Source organism: Symphalangus syndactylus, chromosome 6, assembly GCF_028878055.3.
Source record: "Symphalangus syndactylus isolate Jambi chromosome 6, NHGRI_mSymSyn1-v2.1_pri, whole genome shotgun sequence".
Lineage (NCBI taxonomy): Eukaryota > Metazoa > Chordata > Mammalia > Primates > Hylobatidae > Symphalangus > Symphalangus syndactylus.
In genome coordinates this window covers 93462834-93481157 of record NC_072428.2, presented here as the reverse complement: position 1 = coordinate 93481157, position 18324 = coordinate 93462834, and the positions used below count along the sequence as shown (strand labels likewise).

The following is an 18324-nucleotide window of genomic DNA, read 5'->3' as shown; positions in this document are numbered from 1 at the left end:
AGGGGGCAGGGATGCCCGCGCCCCGGCGTCCCAGCGCGGAGGGTGGCGGCGGGGCCTGGCCCTAGCGGGGCGGGGCGGGCTCGGGTTACCAGGAGGCGCGGGGCGCGGCCGGCACTGTCCGCGGCGCCTCCTCCTAGAGCCGCACCTGGAGGCAGCGCGCGCGTCGAAGAGGCAGCGGCTGGGGAGCGCGGCAGGGCGGCTCCGCCCAGGGCAGCCCGGGCTGGTGAGTGCGCGTGGGCGGCCGCGGGGCCGGGGGTCGCGCTCCCTCGGGAGGGGGTGAGCTGAGGCCCGCGGGCCCACCCGAGCAGGGGCCATCGCTGTCACCGCCTCTGCCCCTGTCTCCCGGGCTCCATGTCACTTTCTTTCCCTAAACGAACAGGCGACAGTGCTCACCTGCCCGCGCTCTGCTGGTCTCTAGGCCGGGAAGGAGAAAGTCTCACGAAGCTCTTTCCTTTGCAACCCCCGTCCCCTCGCCCTCTGCAGCTCCACACAGCATTTTTACTTCACGTTTGCCTAGTCGAATCCGTTCGGTGCTAATCCAGCCCTTTGCCGTTTCCAGTTTGGGTTTGGCCTGTTTGTATCCACATCGAATTACACAAAACCAGGCCCTCAGTTCTGCCTCTGGCCCTCTCTCCGGAGACCGGCCCTGCCTCCTCCTGTGCCGGTCTGGGCTTGCCCAGCATTGGCCGCCTGGAGCTCCCAGGGAGCGAGGCCGTGGTCCCGAGACTGGGCCCTCCGCTCAGCGCCGGGCAAGGCTCAAACCCCGGGTCTCTGACTTATCCGCTCACCAACGGACTGCTCAGAGCCTAACAGCCCTAAAATTTGGTATTGGCCCCCTCCCGGCAAATCTTTCTCCCTACTAATCAGGCATCGCGGCAGGTGCTCTGCCATCATAGAGGCTCTAACACGCTGGACTCTCGAAGCTCGCGGCAGTGTTTATTTTTAGGAGACATTTAGTTGAGCGGGAACCAGTTGACTTGGTTGACTGCCTCATCTAGTGCGCACCTGGGCCGGGCCCCGCCGGGAAGGCGTGCTGGACGTTCTCAATGAGCTCCGGAACCTAAAGAAGAAACAGCTGCAAGGATTCGATCTGCTAGCTGTGAAGAAAGCCTCAGATACGCTGTGGGGTGGGCAAAATTCTTTCCCTAGCTTCGATGAGTACTGTTGATTCTAGAATTTAAACAACATTCATGGAGACTCTTAAAACAACAAAAATAGCAACCTTTTGCGGGGACAGACTGAGATTTAGCTTTTTCCTATCTGAAAACTGAACAGTGTGCACTAGATATAAATGTATTAGCTGGAGTTTAGGAATTTACAGCATAGAAATGCAGGGGAATTCGGAGTATGCAATAGGAAGTATCAACCTTTTTGCAAATGAAATTTTAAATGTATTTTTGTCAGTTATTCCTTCTAATTACTGTAGTATTGCTTTGTATCCGAATACTTTCAGGCAGAGGACAGGAGGGAGGAGAGAGAAATTCAAACTAATTTGCATTAGAAAGAAACTTAGGGTGAAGAATTCCTAGGTAAGATTGCTACAGCTCATATCTTAAGTGCACTGTTGGAAAGCTTTCTAGTCTATTAGGTAACACCTGAAGCCCCAATTGTCTTACCTAGCATTTCTTTTTTTCTCTCTTTAACTACTCTGAAACTATACAGAGTTACACGTTCCTCATTAATTTATGAGCGAAACCAAAAGAATTGACTCAATCCAACAAGTATTTGAGTGCCTTTCGCGTAGAGGCGCTTTGCTAAGAACAGAAGAATGCAAGACTGAGGAAGTTTCTAAAAATCAATGGATTGCCTTGTGAGGTGTAGATGCAGGTGTGCACTGCCTGTTTAATTGACAATCAAAGTCAGTTGAGTTTTCATGTCATTCTGAATATCATGTGTTGCCCCCTGGTATCTTAATTTTTCTACTATTGCAGGTAGTCTGCATTTTAGTAACCCAAGTGAAACAGTTTTCTAGGGAAATCATGATAAATAGGAAGTACGTCCATATTCCCAGGTGTTCTCACTATGATTAAGTTAATAAAGTTAAAATCAAGAAAAATGAGATGATGATTTTCCTTTCTTTTGGTTTCGAACTAGTGAAATCTTGCACAAAAGACACAGCATGGATAAATTTAATCATTTTGTGCCTCACAGTACATTTTATGTAAGTCCATTCATTTGGAGGATAGATCCAATTTCATGAACTCTTTTAATCCTTCTTTTGAAGACTAGTTCCAGGACCAACTTCATAAAATATTTTATTGTAGGTACCAACAACTATCAACATCATTATCTTCTCCCCACCTTCACCTTTGAAAACAATTGTATTCTAGAGGACTATGAAGGAGAGGACAGGACTCTTTCAAAATCTGGAGGACACTAGGGACTTACCCCAGAAAAAAAATAAAAAAGCACACCCATTCAAAATCTTGTACACCTTTCGGAGGATTCCTGGTGCCCAAGTTATGAGAGCTTGCTTCAGAACGGGTCAGCAAATTAGTCAGAGGGCAGGTAGATGGAGGGAAAGGGAAGTGAAGCAACGTGGGTAAATTCACAAACTGAGTGGATATGACTTAATTTACTTTCAAATGGAATAAATGCATGGCCTCTTGAGTAAGTATTCTGTGAATGGGAAGGAATAATTGTATTATTTGTAAAAGACTAAAAACAGATTAGCCTAATTAAGTTTTTAATTGATCAAGATCAACTCTTATCTTGAACATTATGAGTCTCTCATTTTTCTACTTTTCTTGCTCTTTCCAAGGCAAGTGCTCTAAGAGGATTTGCTCCCAGTATTGATGATGCCCCATTCAGGACACAATTTCTCATATGCAAACTTGTATTCCTGAATTGCTACATATGGGAATGGTTGAGTTCAAAAATTGAACTATATCTTTCTCACACCCTAGCAGTTCACCCTTAGGAAGAAGATGTAATTATATATTATTAGTCTATCCCATGTAAGCCACTGTGATAGCAGTAGTTGTGCCTTGGAAGGGAGTGGGTTGGTATTAGGAATGAAAGGACAGCGTTAAGAAATATTTTGGACATAGCTTCTTTCAAAAAACAAACCAGCAACTGCTGAATTAACTTCCTTTTCTTCTTCTATACATAGGGCCAAGGAGCAAGCTCTCCCTTCTCCAGCTCTCAGTCCCAGTGATCAAGGCTTCACTGAACTGCACTGGAGCTCCCAGCGGGGGATCTTGTCCCCTGTCCTGACTTTTGTCCTGCACGTTGGATCTGGGTGAGTAGACAGCCCCCTGGAACTAGTAAATAGGAGAGTGGGTCAGAGGTAGTGATGGATTTTATCCAGATCAAAAGATTCCTCAAAATTTCCAGAGGTCTAAATCACACACCACTATTTGGGAGAAAAGTATAAGAGAGAATGCCAGAACCATCACACCTTACACTTACCTTTTAACTTGGATCAGCATCAGCCTAAGATATCCTTAGCTATCAACCAGCTTTGACTTACCATATTCTTGAGTGGCAACTAGGTGGTGGGCCAACAACCCTAGAATGTACTCGATAGATGCTTATTGGATTTGTAAATTAATGGAGATCATGGTTTTAAGCTAAGCTCTGCCACTAACCAGGCATATGATCTTGGGCAAGTCACATGTCAGTTAAATTCTTTGGACATTAATTTTTCTATGTATAAAATGAGGGTGTTATATGGGACCAGGGATTCTCAGCAACTAATGTATAATTCCATTGCATTTGCATTGCCTGGGAGTTTATTTAGAAAAAATCCCAACAGAGATTCTGATTAATTATTAATCAGATTTATTCTGAGGATAAAGTCCTTAGTGTTCCCTAGATTTTGAAAAAGACCTGTCCCCTCCCTCATGGCCCTCCAGAATTCAATTGTTTTCAATAGTGAAAGTGTGAGCCAGGCTCAGTGGCTCACACCTGTAATCCCAGCACTTTGGGAGGCCGAGGAGGGCGTACCATTTGAGGCCAGCAGTTCGAGACCAGCTTGGCCAACATAGCAAACCCTGTCTCTACTAAAAATAGAAAAATTAGCCGGGCGTGGTGGCGCATGCCTGTAATCCCAGCTACTTGGGAGGCTGAGGCAGAAGAATCGAACCCAGGAGGCGGAGGTTGCAGTGAGCCAGGATTGCACTACTACACTCCAGCCTGGGCAACAAGAGTGAGACTCCCCACTGATGAAGGTGGGGAGAAGATAATGGACTGGCATAGGCCTAGCCATCTTTATTTTTTAAAAGTACGCCCAGCAAATACTAATGTCTAGTCAGGATTGACAATCACTGGGTTAAGTAATCGTTAAGAACTGATTCTAAGATTGTGTCATCTTAGGATGGAAAGCAGGCCCACAGAGTCCCTGTTAAACATAGCCTGGCCCAGCACTGAGCCTCATCTGTGGTAACCAAACCTAAACATGCCTTTCTCAGAAGCAGTCCAGATCAAGCCATTTCAGGTTATTCAGGGGGAGCTGCCGTGCCTGCTCACCTTTTCGATATTCCCACAATGCTTTGCTGACTTTGCAGCACCCAGTAGTTTTTGATGGACTGAATTAGGTGTAACTCTGCCTATCCAGGATGATCAGCTGTTCCTAAAGGTCCCCAGAGACGATAACATCTCTTCTCTGGGTATCCATGCCAGTGTTTAATAGCCTCTTGAAATTTTCTCCTTGAAGTGATCTGTGACTTATTGAGGTGGGGAAGAAAGGTGTCAGCAGGGGATAAGCATGATCACCTTCATCGTAGCTGAAATGTGAGCTTCAGTGTCCAAACGGAGATAAAAAAATGATCCTCACACCTTCTCAAGTAGTTGAAGACTATTGAGTTACCAGAACTGGGAGAGGAGAAAAAGAACACATTGTTTAGCTTAATTATTTCTTGGGACCTAATCATGTTGCCATTACATTGTAAATTCTGTAGATTTTCACACTTGGAAAAAGTCTTCTTAATTTTAGAGTTAGGACTTACTAAATTGTAATCCATGAAAGGTATTTGTTTACCCTACTCTTCTTTTAATCTCCTACTACCCTTCATATCCCAAAATACCTAGAAGACAAAAAACAGTGTGTGTATGTGACTGTCAGATCAGTAAGAGAGACAGACAAGAGTTGACCAAAAATGGAAAGGCATTAAGGGAGAAAAACTGACAAGGGTAAGAGGCACCTGGGTTACCAAGAGCTACACTTAATTTCTCTCTTTTCTTTCTCGATTAGTCTTATCTCTGCTGTAAGCCGATTCTCAAGCTTGCTAAAATGCAGGCAGATCACTGTATCCCACCTGCTCCATGTTGACCAATGGGGCTTGTGACCCTTGATTCCCGCATGTTCCCTGCAGTCTTCCATACACAGTGCATGCAGTGCTGTCTCCAGGGGTGAACTGGCAGCCTGGACACACTTGGTCTAATCCATCATTGGCCAATCCTAGGGCCTGACTTAATTCTAAATCACAGCTTAGGTTGGAGCGTATTTTTTCCTGGAGTGGAAAGCTATTGGCAGTAAAGTTCTTTACCTCTATATCTCAGAGGAGTGGCCTTTACCTGATGTCAAAAATCCAATGCAGACCTACAAAACCAGCTCAGCCCCCACCTCTCCAGCCACCTAGAGCTGGTTGTACTCATTGCCAGTAAAAAACAAACAAACAAAACAAAATTCTAGGATTGGAGTCATTTTATATGTTCATTGCTGATCGTTGTTCTCACAGCTTTGGTAGTATCGGGCACATGCTGTTTTGTTATTTCATAATTTATTCCTGACCTACTTCTTAAAATGAATTAAAGTAGGAAGAAATGTACCAGGAAAAGGTGGATTTGTCATAATTTCAACTCTACTGGAAACTTAATTATTACTAAACTCAATGGCTCATTTATGTGTTTATAAATAAAAATGTATCTTCTCATACATCTTGTTTCTTAAGATAATAAGAATGGGGTTGTGCTAGTCCTTAGGATTATCATTAGTTTGCTTTTAAAATCTTTACTTCCAGAAAGCAATACAGTTTTGCAAAATAATTAGAAATGGTAAAAATTCTTAGCCAGTCCCTGTTTTTTGAACACTTTTAACAACAATCTCAAAAGTAACAAGGGTTTTCATTGCTTCCTTTCTTGCTTTATTTTTTTCTTTATTTTCTTCCTAGAGTCACTCATTATCCAACAAATATCTAATGAGTTCCCCCTATGTCCCTGACTTCATGTAGCTTACAGTCTTATGAAGAGGGGAAGGGAGACAGAAAGTAAAGAAGTAAACCATCATGTAGGTTAGATAGTGTTAAGTGCTATGGAGAAAAATGCAGCTAGAAAGAAGGTGGTAGAGGTGTCGGCTGTCAAATTTTTAAAAGAAGGTGGTCAAAAAAAGCTTCTCCTGAGAAGTGATATTTATCATAGACCGAAAGGTGGTGAAGGAGGAAGTTATGAGCCTATCTGGGAGTAGAGCATCCTGGCCAGTGCAAAGTCCCTGAGGCAGACATGTGCTTGGCATGTTCATAAAACAGCAAGGAGGCCAAGTGTGGTGGCTCACGTCTATAATCCCAGCACTTTTGGGAGGCCAAAGCAGGCAGATCACGTGAGGCCAGGAGTTCAAGACCAGCCTGACCAACATGGTGAAATCCCATCTCTACTAAAAACACAAAAATTAGCTGGGCGTGGTTGTGCACGCCTGTAACCCCAGCTGCTGGGGAGGCTGAGGTGCCAGAATCAGTTGAACCTGGGAAGCAGATGTTGCAGTGAGCTGTGATCACACCACTGCACTCCAGCCTGGGCAACAGAGTGAGACTCTGTCTCAAAACAAACAAACAACAACAACAACAGAGAGCAAGGAAGTCCATGTGACTGGAGCAGAGTGACAAGGTGGGAAGGCAAAGAAAATGACCCCAGCAAGGAAAGGAGCAGTGGACAAGAGTTTGAGAGAGTGCTAAAGATCATACAGGGCCCCTTTTCAGTGGGATACTTGTAAGGTGATGTGAAGATGGGGTTTCTTACTGTTTAGTTGAAACAGCAGCAGCCTGTGTTCTCTTTCTTCCTTGTTTTACCTCCTGGATAGTGACCCCCAGCTTTCCTTTCCTCTCCAAATTAGCCTCTTTCCATTACTCCCCTTGTGCTTCCTTTTCCCCCAAGGCTGGCTGCAGAGAGGGCTTCGGTTTCCCTTTCTCCTTGTTGCCCTGAAGACAAGTCTGCCCCTCCTGTTCTAAGAAATGTGCTGCTAGTTGCTAAAGAATAAAAACTGTCAGCACCCAAACCAATAGTCATGAAAGAAATCTTAATAAACTTATGCAAAATGTATTCTTAGTTTATACTGCAGACCAGACACAAAGTGGTTGTGTTGCTGTTGAGCTGAGTTGAGCCTGTGTGTTTTGTTGGGTCTGCACATTGTTTCATGAAAATGTGGATTGGTTTCCAACATTTAAAAATTGAGAAATTTTTTATTAAAATGTATTTTCAAGTTTTCCTTCCAAATTGATATCCCTTATGAAGTTCTAAAATAGGCAAAACTGATCTATGGTGATAGAAATCAGAACTGTAGTTGCCGACACATCAGAGATTGACTGGGTAGGGACACGAGGGAAATTTCTAGATAATGAAAGTTTCTATTTCTAGTAGTCTGAAATGCACAGTAAACTCATTAAACCATGTAGTGATCTGTATAGTTCACTATGTGTACACGAAATCTCAATATAGCTGGGCGTGGTGGCTCACGCTTGTAATCCCAGCACTTTGGGAGGCTGAGGTGGGTGGATCGCTTGAAGTCAGGAATTCAAGACCAGCCAGGCCAACACGGTGAAACCCTGTCTCTACTAAAATTACAAAAATTAGCTGGGTGTGGTGGCACATGCCTGTAATCCCAGCTACTTGGGAGGCTGAGGGAGGAGAATTGCTTGAACCTGGGAGGCAGAGGTTGCAGTGAGTTGAGAGCGAGACTCCGTCTCAAAAAAAAAAAAAAAAAAAAAATCTCAAAGAAAATTTTTTAAAATTATAACTAGTATTTTAACTGACAAATTATAATTTTACACATTTATGGGTACAATGTGATGTTTTGATATATGTATACAATGGAGAATTATTAAATCAAGCTAACATATCCACCAACTTGCTTACTTACCTGGTTTTTATAAGATATTTGAAATTTACTCTTAGTTATTTTAAAATATACAGTCGACCCTTTGTATCCACAGGTTCTGCAGATAGAGAGGGCCAACTAGGGACTTGAACATCTGCGATTTCGTTATCCATGTGGGGTCCTGGCACCACTCTCCTGTGGATATAGAGGGCTGAAATCACGGTTATGATTTCTATCACCTTAGATTAGTTTTGCCTGTTCTAGAACTTCATATAGAACATGAGTTTGGAAGGAGAACTTGAAACTACATTTTGATAAAAACTATCTCAATTTTTAAATGTTGGAAACCAATGCAAATTTTCATGAAGCGATGTGCAGACCCAACAAAACACACAGTCCCCCTGCTGTGCAATCGCTCTCAAAACGTATTCTTCTTGTCTATCTTAAACTTTGTACCCTTCAATCAACAATTCCTCATTTCTTCCCTCCCACCCATCACCTAGCCTCTGGTCAACACCATTCTACTCTCTACTTCTGTGAGTTTTTTAGATTCCACATGTAAGTGAGATGTTGTGGTATTTGTCTTTCTGTATCTGGCTTTTTTCACGTAGCATGATATCCTCCATATTCATCCATATTATCACAAATGACATGATTTCCTTCTTTTTTAAGGCTGAATCATATTTCACTGTGTCTGTATACCACATTTTCTTTATTCATTCTTCCATTGATGAACACTTAAATTGATTCCATGTCTTGGCTATTGTGAATAACATTGTAATGAACGTGGGATTGCAGCTATCCCTTTGACATATTGATTTCAACTCCTTTGGATATGTACCTAGAAGTGGGATTGCTGGATCATGTGGTAGTTCTATTTTCAGTTTTCCGAGGAACTGTCATACCATTTTCCATAATGGTTTTACTAATATACACTCCCACCAACAATGTATGAGAGTTCCTTTTTCTCTGCATGCTCACCAACACTTGTTATCCTTCATCTTTTTGATGAAGGCCATTCTAACAGGTGAGGTTATGTATAATTGCTGTTTTAAAGTGCATTTCCCTAAATATTGGTAATGTTGGACATTTTTGCATGTACCTCTTGGCCATTTCTGTGTCTTTTGAGAAATGTCTATTCTGGTCCTTTGCCCATTTTTTAATTGTGTTATTTGTTTTCTTGCTGTCGGGTTGTTTGAGTTCCTTATATGTTTTAGATATTAAGCACTTGTCAGATGCATGGTTTGCAAATTTTACTCCCATTTTGTGGGTTGTCTCCTCATTTTATTGTTTCCTTTGCTGTATGGAATCTTAGTTTGATGCCATCCCATTTGTCTGTTTTTGCTTTTGTTGCCTGTGCCTTTGGAGTCATATCCAGAAAATCATTGCCTAGGCCAGCATCATGGAGCTTCCCCCATTTTCTTTTAGTAGATTTACAGTTTTAGGTCTTAACATTTAAGTCTTTAATCCATTTTCAGTTGGTTTTTGCATATAGTATGAGAAAAGGGTCCAATTTCATTCTTCTGCGTGTGGATAGCCAGTTTTCCCAACACCATTTATTGAAGAGACTGTCTAAAGAAAAGTTTTAAATGGAAGCCCTACCCAACATTCAGCAATACCTGGATAGCAGCTGACCACTTTGGGCTTGGAACATGCTTTCTAGATTGGCTCAGACACCTTGTCCACTTCTGTCATTTTCATTAACTACCTGCCTCCTTGTAGGTGGTATTGGTTTGTGATTCCTTTGGTAGATGCTTAGCAGTTTGAGTTTCAACTATCAGCGGGGAGAAAACCTGAAGTAGCCTGATATGTTTAATTGGTAGTTTAGAAAATAGTACCTGCTTTCTAGGGTTGTATGTGAAGCATGTAACAAAATCATAAGCCTGACAGCTTAAATCAGTCTAGAAACTCGCTTACTCCCCTTTCACTTAATGCTGGTCTCAAATCTCAGGATTCTCAGGGGTCTCTGGACCTAACTTGCACTTTCGTCTCAAATGCCAAGGGTCTCCTGTATTTGCAGACTTCTTTCCTGAGACGATAACAGAAAACACCTATTATTCCTATTATCAACACTTAACACTTATGTTTATAATATGTGTTGCTAAAATAATAGTGCCTATTATGGAAATTTTAGAAAATACAGATAAGCAAAAAGAAAATAAAATTACTCATAATTCTACCATCAAACATAACCTCCGTTTACCATGTTATGGTAAATACTTTCAAAACCGTCTCCATACACCTATATATTTTACATTAAAATGTGTTTGATAAATTTTAGCGTACAAATGCCCAGTTTACAAAATGGTCAATAATAACAAGTCAAATGTTAAAGATGACAGGCCAAGCATAAGTACTTGCTTACTCCCTATTCTAGAACTCCATTTAAATGACTGTAAAAGATACAAAGGTGGAAGAACTCTGAAGATAATGGGATACGAAAATGCTTGGAAGCAAATTACTGATTAAACAGAACGAAGAATTTGTACAAAAAGGACCACCCTCGGAGTGCAAGTGATCCTCTAGAAAGAACCCCCGGTATGGAGTTAGCAGCAATGGATAGCATGCATGAGCAATGAGATTAATGGAAAGTCTTCATGGACTAGTTATAGTGAAGTAGGGCTTCTCTAGAGTATTGGCACCATAGAGTAAATCTTTTCTCTTTCTGGCATTTAGAAAGAGGGTGGGCCCTGGCTAGAAGGCTAGCTCTTGCCTCTTCACCCCAAAGTATAACTAGCTATCAACAAAGCCCACTCCCATACACAAAGGCTGTTAATGTTCATTTCGTTCAGGGAAGAGTCCTATCCTGGAGACACTAATATACATGACAGTGGAAGAAAGTGGCACAAATCAACCAGAAAAACAAATGAAATCCTTAATTTATAAAGAAATTATATAACCAAGAATAACCTGACATATGAAGGAGCATGAAAAAGAAACATCAAGATAAACAATTACTATTGCCAGAAGAGAGATCATTCAGGGAAAAGAAAATCGCCTTTTTTAAAAATCTGAGCACTCTTAGCATGATTAGAGTTGTTGTTTCCATACAACAAAAGCATGAAGTTATTCAGAAAGAGCAATCAGAAAATAAAAAAGATGTTGAATATTTTCTTAAATAACTAAAATAAAAATAATTTACTAGAAGGCTAATAATGGAAATTCTTCCTGGTCCAAGTGCAGTGGTGTTTACTGATTTCTTTGTTCCTTCATTCCCACTGCTTCACTTGACTAGCCTAAATAATAATAATAATAATAATGATTTTTAAATCTCCTGGAATGGGCCGGGTGCGGTGGCTCACGCCTTTAATCCCAGCACTTTGGAAGGCTGAGGTGGGCAGATCACGAGGTCAGGAGTTCGAGACCAGCCTGGCCAAAACAGTGAAACCCCGTCTCTACTAAAAATACAAAAATTAGCTGGGCGTGGTGGCACACTCCTGTAGTCCCAGCTACTCAGAAGGCTGAAGCAGGAGAATCACTTGAACCCAGGAAGCAGAGGTTGCAGTGAGCCGACATTGCGCCACTGCACTCCAGCCTGGGCGACAGAGCAAGACTTTGTCTCAAAAAATAAACAAATAAAAATAAAATAAATAAATCTCTAGGAATGCACAACCAAATTTTGAAGAAAGAAATCATATGCTAGAAAAGAGGAGAGACAGCAGCAATCCAGTTAGAAAATCTTTGTTTTCTGAGACAGAAAACAAAGAAAATAAAAGGGAAGAAATTGACAATTAAATGCTAGGAAAAAAAGTTCCTGTAGTTGAGGAAAAGTGTGAGGTTAAAAGGCCCGTCAAATGAATGAAAAAACATGCAGAGATAACAATTGTTACAAAATTTCAAAGTCAAGAACACACAGAGATTCCTAAAACTTTCTGAAAGGAAAAATAAATTTGTTTAAGATTGACATAAGGCTTCTCGTGAGGAAACTGGATTTTAATAGAGCTTTAAATTTGTAAGGAAAAATGATTTTGAACTTAGAATCGTATTGTCAGTAACTTATCAAGTGTGAAGGTGAAATGAAGACATTTTCAGACATTCAAAGACTCAGGCCATTTACTTCTGAGTACCTTTTCTAAAGCAGTTGCCTGAGGATGTGCTCTAGCAAAATGAGGGTATAAAGCAAGGAGGAGGAAGATGTGGAATTAGAAAGAGTGGAGCTAATCAACAATTGCAATGAAATAAACTGTAGGTTGACAGTACTTTCACCAGGCTTAGAAAAAATTAATACAGGCCAGGCGCAGTGGCTTACGCCTGTAATCCCAGCACTTTGGGAGGCCGAGATGGGCAGATCATGAGGTCAGGAGATCGAGACCATCTTGGCTAACACGGTGAAACCCTGTCTGTACTAAAAATACAAAAATTAGCCAGGCATGGTGGTGGGCACCTGTAGTCCCAGCTACTCAGGAGGCTGAGGCAGGAGAATGGCATGAACCCGGGAGGCGGGGCTTGCAGTGAGCCAAGATCGCATCACTGCACACCAGCCTGGGCGACAGAGCGAGACTCTGTCTCAAAAAAAAAAAAAGAAAAAAGAAAAGTAATACAAATTAGGGCAGATAGTGAGCTCAAGAAGAATGACTTTAAGAAGAATTAAGTAAATTTCCTTTTATAGGTAGAAGTAGCAATGAACAATATTCACATAGTTATAGAAATAATGGAAATTCTTCCTGGTCCAAGTGCAGTGGTATTTACAACTAATTGATCGCAACCAGTTACTGATTTCTTTGTTCCTTCTACATTCCCACTGCTTCCCTTGACTAGCCTAAAAAAATGGTGATGCTGATGATGATGGGACTTCTAGCAACATAGAGGGCTAAGCTGACTCATTCAGATCTCCCTCCAGGACAAACGCACAAAAATGAAGGATAAAACATAACAAATGTTCAAATAACCTTGAAATAAAGACTGTCAGAAGAATGCAGAGAAAATTGTTTTAAAAAGAACAACAATAAGAAGAAATTTCACATGCAGCCCAAGCCATAGGAATTTTTCTGTGGAATATAGACCCTAGAGTGTTGAATGATTAGGTTGTATCATTCAAACCTGGAAAGAAAATTTGGCTTCAGGCCCACAGGAGACCAGGACCGTGGAACTGAAACACTGAATAAGCCTGGAGCTCTAAAGACCTGTCTAGTCCATTAATAGAGTATTAGGCAAACTCTAACCACTGCTTAGGGAAACAAGGAAGTCTTGTAGGCCCTGAGTGAAAGTTAAAAAAAAAGGAAGTCACCCTTGAACAAACCCTGGGCCTGTACCTCATTCAGAAATTGGGTTCAAAATTATACTTCCTGTATGGTTCAGAAGCCTCAAACCATATTAAACAAACACTAACAGTAGTGAAAAGGTCCAGGACCCACTAAAACCACCAGAATCCTAGCAGAGTAGACATGAAAGCATGTAAAGACATGTCACAACTTAAGTGTAGATGGAACATCCACAGAACCACTCCTCCCCTTCCACAATTAAATATGACTCACAATTTTAAAAACCTACAAATCACTGCAAGGGAGTGTCAGCAAACAGAATAAGCAGAAGAATCAGATCCCCAAGAATCTAAAACAATGGAAATAGATGAACAAGATCACAAGTGTGTTAAAAATTATTAAAAGAATAAAGAGAATTGAAAACAAAAGGAAAAATGGAACACTATGAAATTAGAACAAGCTGATTTCAAAAAGTATAGAAATGAAAAATATAGACATTAAATATTTTTAAAAAATTAATGTCTCACTTAACATATTAGAGCCAAAAGTAGATTGTTAAACTGGAAGCTAAATCTGAGGAGACTATCTGTAATCAACCCAATGAGATAAAAAGCTGTAAAATGTAAGAGGTTAAAGCACACAATGACATGAGAAGCTCCAACAAATGTCTAATAGAAATTCCAGAAGGAAAGAGAAAAGGGAGAATAAATCGGTATATATTGGTTTTATAGGTAAAGAAATTAAAAATAGTAATATAATTTAGCAAAAATAGAAGTGAGTAAGGAGACTTAAATGTTAATATTTTGGCTGGGTGCAGTGGCTCACGCCTGTAAATCCCAGCATTTTGGAAGGCCAAAGTGGGTGGATCACTTGAGCTCAGGAGTTTGAGACCAGCCTAGGCAACATGGTGACACCCCATTTCTACAAAAAAATACAAAAATTAGATGAGTGTGGCGGCATGCACCTGTAGTCTTAGCTACTCAAGAGGTTGAGACACGACAATCTATTGAACCCAGGAAGTGGAAGTTGCAGTGAACTGAGCTCATGCCACTGCACTCCAGCCTGGGTGACAGAGCCAGACCCTGTCTGAAAACAGTTAATTTTTCACGGTAAGCATTCGTGGATAATGTCTAAACTTGATAAGTAAAAAAACAGCCATATAATTTTATTACTTAGAGCAGTAATTCTCGATTCCAGAAAAGATTGGGAAGTGTATCCTGTGGATGGAGAATGCTACTAGCATTTAATGTCAAGAAGAGAGATGCTAAATGCACAGAACTATCCCATACAAATCTCACCTGAAATACCAGTTTCTCTTTCTGAGAATTGCTGATTTAGAGGTAATAGTAAACTCACCAGAAGAATTAATATAAAAAATGATTTTAAGAAAATGGTGGCTGGCTACAGTGGCTCACACCTGTAATCCCAGCACTTTGGGAAGCCAAGGTGGGAAATCACTCGAGCCCATGAGTTCAAGATCGGCCTGGGCACCATAATGAGACCCTTTCTCTATGAAGAAAAATTTAAAAATTAGCCTGCTGTGGTGGCACATGCCTGTGATCCCAGTTACTCAAGAGGCTGAGGCAAGAGAACAGCTTGAGTGCAGGAAGTTGAGGCTGCAGTGAGCCATGATCACACCACTGCACTCCAGCCTGGGTGACAGAGTGACACCTGTCTCAGAAAAGAAAAAGAAAGTAAATGGCTGCTTCAGGAAATAGAACTAGAGTTGGGGAGAATGGGATGGAAAACTATTGCTTTTCATTATTAGTTCTTCCATAATACTTGCAATTTTATCATGTGTATATTATTTTGGAAAAAGAAGTGACTAGTCAACCAGTAGATTCTCCTTTCATTTTTGCTTAAACTAGAGAACTTTTTTCTATTAAAGTATCTGTCATTCAAACCTAAGCACTACTTTGAATTACTGAGCTTTTTACCTCAAAGAAAATTCTAAAGGCATATCTTGTGAGCATTAAAGATCTTTCAAGCGTTTCTGGCTGGAAAATAAATCTTGCTATTTATTAACTTATGGAGTCACAGCAAATTAGTGCTGAAAGGGATTTAACTTATTTAGTGGTATGGAATAATTTATCCGTGGCAGAGTGATTTTGAGCAGTAGTTCTATATAGGACAAAGGAAGACTGGGGTATGGTCAAATAGCAAGAGCCCATCACTGCAAATTGGAACCTGCATCCTGCCTTTCATGGACTTTAAAGATCTGATCCTACTTGACCTCTCCAGTTTTATTTCCTGTAACCACCCAAAGCACGATTTCTACTAGTACTTTTGGTATTCCATGAACATGTCTTATTAGCGTTTACCTTTTCACATCTCTGTGCAAAATCACGTGCCTGCCTTTTAGCCTTCTATCCATTATTTGAGAGCCATTTCAAATCCAGTATCCTCTCCAAAGCCATCCTCTGGAACAGCAGGCAGAAGCCAGGACCTGTGGTCACCCTACTTAGATCAAGTAACTCACCAGATGTCCCACCATAGTGGCAGAACCAGGACTTGAATTGAGGTCTATGTCATTCCATAGCCTGTACTCCCAGCTGCCATTTACAGATAAGGAAGTTAGGGTACAGAAAGTTTGTATATCTTGTAAAAAAACATGCAGCTCTAAAGTGCCAGTTCTGACTAGGCAGGTTGGCTCACGCCTGTAATCCCAGCACTTTGGGTGGCCGAGGCAGGCGGCTCACCTGAGGTCAGGAGTTTGAGACCAGCCTGGCCAGCATGGTGAAACTCCATCTCTACTAAAAATAAAAAAATTAGCCAGGTATGGTGGCACGTGCCTGTAGTTCCAGCTACTTGGGAGGCTGAGGCAGGAGAATCGCTTGAACCCAGGAGGCGGAGGTTGCAGTGAGCCGAGATCGTACCATTGCACTTTAGCCTGAGCTACAAGAGTGAAACTCCATTTCAAAAAAAAAAAAAAAGTGCCAGTTCCAGCCTTCAAATACAGTCCTTCTGAACCCTAGGCTCTGCATGTAGTATTGCCTCTATGGATATTAACGTGTAAGAGTCGTTTGGCAGAGGAATTTAAGGGGAGAGGATAAGTATTGTTTTTGCCACTGAAAGTAATGGCAAAAACCACAATCACTTTTGCACCAACCTAATATAAAAGAAGAGGGAAAGGATGGGCACAGCACAAGACTACGTGCTATGGCAACGTTGGCCCCTGCCACTCACTCAAGATCATTCAGTCAACGAATGTTTGGGAGCTGGCTGCATGCCAGGCTGTGCACTTGATGCTCAGAAATAACAGTCCTGCCCTCATCGAGCTTACAGTCTACATTCAACACCAGTTTGCATAGGCCTTAGGGCCTTTTGCTCTTTCTACATATTGAGCCACTATAATTAATCAATGATAGTTAATAAGGGAAAACAGATAATATATTCTGGTTATTGCTAACAGTCCAAAAAGTAATAAGAATAGATAACAGCTTTTCGAATTCCTTTTAGGAAAGGCTGATAAAGCCATAAGTGAAAATATGTTTTTTCTAGGTTCTAATTCATGAGACTTTTGTGATTTGCTGTGTACATTATAGAAAAGTTCACATCCTGTTGCTCAGGGCAATGTTGAAAAAATTCATAGTAAAATGTATTTTTGTTGTTTATATTGAGGCCCATAGAGAAGTCATGTGAAAGATATAGTAAGTTTGGGCATGTGCTTGCATATTTGGGATTAAAAGGTTAATATATGCATTATTAAAGTTATAAATGTGTAAATTATTTTGAGTAGATGGATGAATGCCCTTACTCACTCTCTTCTGATACCTCTGGTTCACAGAGAAAAATACGATTTCAAAACTTAAAAGCATTACTTCACTGATGATGGCTCTTAGTTTCAGACAACTGAATCCATTCTAGCTAGTTTAAGCACCAAGAGATTTAATTGGCATTTTGAAACTTGCCAGATACTGTTCCCAGAATGTTGTCACTGGAAACATTTAAAGATAAGGAAACATAGAAGCAGAGAATAGTATAGTTATTTCCAGGGACTGGGAGGAGAGAAAAATGGGGAGAAATTAATCAAAGGAAACCAAGTTAAAATTATGCAAGACGAAGAAATCCTAGAGATCTACTGTACAGCACAGTACCTGTAGTTAGCCACCCACTGCTGTACACTTAAAAATGCACTAACAGGCCGGGTACAGGGGTTTACACCTGTAATCCCAGTACTTTGGGAGACCAAGGCAGATGGATCACTTGAGGTCAAGAGTTCGACACCAGCCTTGCCAACATGGTGAAACCCCATCACTAGTAAAAATATTATACAAAAATTAGCTGGGCATAGTGACACACACCTGTACTCCCAGCTACTGAGGAGACTGAGGCAGGAGAATCACTTGAACCTGGGAGGTGGAGGTTGTAGTAAGCCAAGATGGTGCCACTGCACTACAGCCTGGGCAACAAGAGCAGGTCTCTGTTTCAAAAAAAAAAAGTACTGGCAGGGTAGATCTTGTGTTCTTATCACAAAATAATGATAATAAGAGCTAAAGCAAACTTTTGGAGGTGATGATATATTTATGGCATAGATTCTTCCAAACTTATCAACTTGTATACACTAAGTATATACAGCTTTTTGTATGTCAGTCATATCTCAATAAAGTGGTTTAAAAGTTAATAAAGATGAGGAAACTAAGACTCAGACAAAATTTTTTATATGTTCATTCAGCAAGCATTTTTTAGCCCTAAGTACCAATCACTGTACAGAAATTAGTAGTATTGCATTTCTCCTTTCATGAGGCTCACAACCTATTTTCCCAATAGGTTGTGCATGAGTCTCACTCCATGAGCTTTAAAAAAATACAGATTCTAGAATTACCAAATTAGAATCTCTAGAGGGGGGCGGGCATAGTGGCTCATGCCTGTAATCCCAGCACTTTGGGAGGCTGAGGTGGACAGATCACCTGAGGTCAAGAGTTGGAGACCAGCCTGGCCAATATGGTGAAACCACATCTCTACTAAAAATACAGAAATTACCCGGCCATGGTGGTGGGTGCCTGTAATCCCAGCTACTTGGGAAGCTGAGGCAGGAGAATCGCTTGAACCCAGGAGGCGTAGGTTGCAGTGAGCCAAGATCGCACCACTGCA

General features: G+C 41.2%; 1 protein-coding gene across 3 annotated transcripts in view; it reads left to right on the top strand.

The window, feature by feature from the left end:
- The first annotated feature begins 113 nt into the window (after positions 1 to 113).
- SLC26A5 (solute carrier family 26 member 5) overlaps positions 114 to 18324 on the top strand; it is a 73333-nt gene continuing 55122 nt past the window's right edge. For 2 of the 3 annotated variants that reach the window (XM_055283522.2, XM_055283520.2), the window contains exons 1-2: positions 114 to 223; positions 3113 to 3241. The gene's annotated coding sequence lies outside the window, so the exon portion shown is untranslated. The remainder of the gene's footprint in view (positions 224 to 3112; positions 3242 to 18324) is intronic. The other variant, XM_063642090.1, reaches the window with a different exon arrangement.